Source organism: Rana temporaria, chromosome 3, assembly GCF_905171775.1.
Source record: "Rana temporaria chromosome 3, aRanTem1.1, whole genome shotgun sequence".
In the NCBI taxonomy this organism is placed as follows: domain Eukaryota; kingdom Metazoa; phylum Chordata; class Amphibia; order Anura; family Ranidae; genus Rana; species Rana temporaria.
The window spans coordinates 218,086,687-218,092,329 of NC_053491.1; positions in this window are offsets into that span (position 1 = coordinate 218,086,687).

Genomic DNA, 5,643 nt, shown 5'->3' on the forward strand with positions numbered 1-5,643 from the left:
CTTACAGTCCCATTAGGTGAAATTGCATGACAAGTTTCATCCTATTGCCAGCAATCACACTGTTCAAACCGGTGCAATGCTGAATTTGCAGTGCCACACTGATTTGAAAAAGTGCAAAAAATTCACTACTTTTGATGATTTCAGGTGCAACTTGAAGAGATACCTGTGCATGAAGCTGCACAGATGTCTTCAAAAGTTGCACCCGAATTAGCACTGTGATGTGACTTTGAAGTCATGCGATTTCAGATGGAGTCGCACAGTTTCAAAGCCGCAGTCAGTGTGAGTGGGGGCTAAGTGTAAAATTGCTAGTGCTTTCCTAAACCCAGGGAGATGAAGGTGCCACATGCAAGTGAATGGGAGTATGCAGCCATACTCCTGTAATTACAGATTATGCAGGCAAATTACCGATTATGCAGGCAAATTATGACAAAATTAAAGCGGTTCTAAAGTCACAAGGTTTTTTTTACCTTAATGCTTACAATGATCAGCTTTTTAATTTTTTAACTCCAGCAAGAAAGAAAGGGTTAACACCTGAAAGTCGAACATTTAAGAGGTGTATGGAGTGGCAACCTCAGCCTGGACTTTAACCAGGCCACGCCCCCAACATGTTTTACTCTGCCCCCTGGAGCTTAGTTTTGAGCACTAAGATCCATCCAGCAAGTCTGTTTTTCAAAAGCACAAACCATCCAGCATAATGTATCATTTTACATGGAAGTGACAAACCATTCAACACTGGTTCAATGATCAATTTGTATTTATTCATGCAAAACCTTTATCCCAAAAGTAAAAAAATGTAATAAAAAAAACTGTTTGTTAGTTTATCTAAATCTGCTAATACATTTAACACTACTTTGTCCCCATACTGACAATGTTGCTGTGCCCCTGTGATTATACCTCCAGAATGGGGGCACTCTAATACAGGAGGGTTGTTACTGGCCAGATTACTAGGGGGGGGGGGAGCCAAAGAAAAGAAAACTGGTGCAACTATTGCATCTGATTGGTATGCTGCAAACAAATACATGCTTGTTTTGGGTTAAATACCACTTTAAGACAATGGATACATTTATCATCTAAAGCCACCTATCTATTTGATATTTTACTAAGCATCTAGTTTTTTTTTTCTAAATGACAATGTTATGCTGCTAAATTTGGGTAGGGCTTGGGGGAGTTGCTCTTGAAACAGACCTTATGCATACAGACAGGTCTATTCCTTATAGAGTTCTCTGGAATGTGTATACCGCAACGAGCATTCCCTGAGCAGACAACGGACTAATCCCATTGATGTATTAAATAATAATAATAATGTAAAAATAAAATCTGGAGAGTTCATTTATTTGGCTTTGTGTATGCAACATGGAATTTCAGGTGAGAAAGTGTTTTTAATTTTTTGCTCTTTTATCATCAAATATTGATCTTCATTTTCATATATATCAATCTAAACCAGAAAGCACTAAATCAGAGGCTCAGGTGTTGAAATTTCCCAAGGGAAGGGGGACGTCTAATTAAGGAATCCAGTATTTCCCTGCTAATGGCCCTCTATGTTCTAATTGCATCATTCTCACCAACCTTACTAGACTGTACAGCTCTATACAGAGATGATACACTGTGACTGCATACTTATTTATGTGTTTAGGTTTACATCTACTTTGAGGTGGCTGAAGGTTTTTTATATATATATATATATATATAAATAAATATCTTCATGCGGGCCCCCCCCCCCCCATTCTTACCCAAATCTGACCACGAGGCAGCAATGTGCACAAGAGCTGCTACTGTCCTGGCTCTCTGCCCCCCCCCCCTTACTGGCCCTGAGCCCTGCTCTGTAAGTGGCCCCATAGAAAGCAGCTTTGCTATGGAGGAACAGGGGGTGGCTACGTGCAAAACCATTGCACAGAGCAGGTAAGTATGATGTGTTTGTTATTTAGTTAAAAAAAAAAAAATAGAATGGAGGCTTTACTATCACTTTATTACAAAAAAGATGAACTAACACTTTACACCCCAAACCAACCCCCCCCCCCCCCCCCCCCCCTGTCCATCGCTGCATATACCTTTGTGGGTGATTAGCAGTCACAGCCCATGCAGCGGTCCATGGAATGAAAACACCCTGTTCCTCTTCGCCTTGTTTGCTTAGGGCTTCCGGGATGGATTAAGAGTTATTCCGATTGGTCAAAGTGGTCATGTGCCAGCAGAATGCCTCTGATCCACCCTAGAAGTGACAGCTTATCATCCACAGCATGTTAACACATCTTAATTTTTTGTGAAAAGGGGATCATTTTTAATCAGCCATACAGCTGATAAAAATATAAAATCCAAACAGATTTCCCCATCCACACATTCAAGGTGTGCTTTTCTGACAGCGAGAACTACTCAGGCTGTCAGGGTACACTGATCAAGCAGTGCCGATAAGTCAGACACGATTCCTGGTGCCCATAAAGCTGTATGTATATTGCGTTTCTTAATAACGGGTCAGCAACATATGCCTTCTGCAACAACATGATGGCTTGCTCCCTAGCTAGCATATTGATGTCTGAAATCCACCTATGCACCATGCTAAGGAAACCTACAAGCATACCTGCTTATACAGGTGCCACTAATGCAAAGGAAAAAAAAATAATACATTTCAGTGATAGTAAAGCCTAGTACACACCATAGCCCCCCCCCCCCCCCCCCCGTTCAACCTAGGGGGTTGCACGAAAAAAAAAAATAACTGTCAGCTCTGGTCGGAGCCGATGTACTAATAGAGGCTTATAGGTCTGAAGTGTATGCAATGAGGGCTGATCATAGGTCTGTAGGTGCATGAAATTAGGAATGATCGGAGGTTTGAAGGAACAGAAATTGGAGCTGGAGTGGACTGAAGGAGCATGAATTAAGACTGGTCTGAAGGTGCAAGATTTGGGGCTGATTTGAGGTCTGAAGATACAAGATTTGCATCTGATTTGAGGTCTAGAGGTGCAGGATTTGGGGCTGGTATGAGGTGTGAAGGTGCAGGATTTGGGGCTGGTATGAGGTGTGAAGGTGCAGGTTTTGGGGCTGGTATGAGGTCTGGAAGTGCAGGTTTTGGGGCTGGTATGAGGTCTGGAAGTGCAGGTTTTGGGGCTGGTATGAGGTCTGGAAGTGCAGGTTTTGGGGCTGGTATGAGGTCTGGAAGTGCAGGATTTGGGGCCCGATTTGAGGTCTGGAGGTGCAGCATTTGGGGCTGATCTGAGGTCCACAGGTGCAGGAACTGTGGCTCATCTGAGGCCTAAAGGTTTAAAAATTGAGGCTGATATAAATAAAAGTACTACTTGTCATTAACTAAACAAATAACATTAATGCAAAGATTAAAAACAAACTATACAACTATGGAGCGCTTTTGTCCACTGGTATGCCAGATGTCTAATGCGTGTAGTAGATGGACACTTAATATTAAAAGGGTTGTTTTCTCTCTTTTCAGTATATCTATGAGAACGTTTAACTGTGTTCCTTCAAATACAATTTTCTTGATGAAAAAAAAAAAGGGGGGGGGAATACCCTTTCACTTTTTTTCCATTATTTCTTGAATCTCAGTGCTGGAGATCTTCTCCAGTTTCATTCAACTACATTTGGTCTTCATGCACTTACTCCAGCAGCAAGTGCATGAAGTGCTGCAGGTCACTGTTTAGGATGGCTACCTGGTGGTGACAACAGGGGGGGGGGGGGGCAAGCACAAGTAACAAAATGGCTGTTTATAGTTTTCAAAAAGACACATGTGACAGGGTATAAGGCAGGGGAGCAATATGAAGGTAGGGACAAAGCATTGCCCATAACAAGAAGCATCTTAACAAGACCTTCATAGCAGAATCACCAGACTGGGTTTACATCTATTATACTTTAAGTCCTTAAAAGGAGTTGTAAAGGGAAAAAAAATCATCTTAATGCAATCTATGCATTAAGGTGAAAAAACATCTGATGAGGCCGGCCCCCATGCCCCCCCCCCGAGCCCCTATTTTACTTACCTGACCCCTCGAAAGTCCCACGCTCAGTCCCGAGATCCATTTCGCCGCACAGCCTGGCCGCTGATTAGCTAGAGCGGATGTATTGAGAGCAGCGTAGCCATTGGCTGGCACTGCTGTCAATCACATCCAGTGACGGGGTGCGCCGAGGGGCAGGGCCAAGTGATACAGTGAGCACCTATGGCTGCTCGCTGTATCACGGGAGCGCGCCCGAGCTCTCTCGCATGAATGTGATGAGTTCTTACGGGGAGGACCAGAGACAGCTGCCGAGGGACCCCAGAAGACGTGGATCGGGGCCACTCTGTGCAAAACTAACTGCACAGTGGAGGTAAGTATGACATGTTAGTTATTTTAAAGAAAATTTTTTTTTTCCTTTATTGACACTTTAAAGTGGAGGTTCACCCAAAAACTCAATTTTTAACATTAGATTGAGGCTCGTTTTGTCAAGGGGAAATCGGGTGTTTTTTTTTTTTAATCGAAGCAGTACTTACCGTTTTAGAGATAGATCTTCTCCGCCGCTTCCGGGTATGGTCTGCAGGGACTGGGCGTTCCTATTTAACTGCTCCGCTCCGCTTTAACCCCTTCCCGGTGGCTGTATGCATCTATGGGGTAGCACTGAGGTGGATGCATACCTCTTGATCCATGAAGCATACTCCATTGCGTCCCCCACTGCACTGTTACCAACAGCTCTTGGTCAATTAACAATAACTGGGAGCAGTAGAAAAAAAAATTCCCAATCGTGATAACTGACTGCCAATCACAGTGGCTGGGTCGGTTAAGCAAAAAAGCATAGAAAACATCAGTGTCAAGATAGTCCTGCGGCTGAACTATGACATCTTTGAATGAATTTGCAGAAAAAGGCAAAAAGTTGGCAACATATGATTAAAATAAAAATAGTGATGATCCAGTCACTATTTCACACAAGCCAGGGAATTAACTAAAAACTAATGCTTCTTGTGAAATTAGATTATAGAAAACTAAGAAGTGGCTTGCCCCACATAAACAGAGCAGATAAACCTGTTTCAGGTCTATGTGCGCAACCTGCACCAATTATTTTTGAGTGAAAAGACAAATAGTGCGAGGTCTGCACCTGAATAACAGAGGGAATATAGGCGAGTAAGGAATGTGAGCTGTCAGTAGACAGCTCTTATCCCTTTCCCATCCTGTGCACTGATTATGCAACATGAGCAAATAATGCACAGGGTTAACACCCTACTCCTTCCTAAGTTCAGAGTTAGGGGGGGGGGGCAGCTGTGAGATCAGACACTCATCTTTTTATAGAGTGTATAAAGGATCGTTAGCAGGAGGGGGAGGTAACATTTTTTAGGAATAGTTCTGTTTGCCTCTACTACTAATTTTAGTCAATATTTCTAATAATTTTTTTTTTTTTTTAACAATCTTAAATATATATTTCATATGAAGGGTGTATCCAGTAAAACCATTAAAGATCTGATCCAATTTTTGAGCTGATGTTTTTTTTTCCTGGAATTCCCTTACACAAATGCACATTAGAATATACATTAAGGGATCATTTGAACTATTTTTAATCACCTTTCAAATCAAAATTGGATAGGTAATCCACTAAAATCTCCAAGTCTTCATCCACCCTCCATCTAGCATCCTCTTACTGCAAAACCTTCACCAAGGAGTTGAATCCTCCCTAAAATGTGCA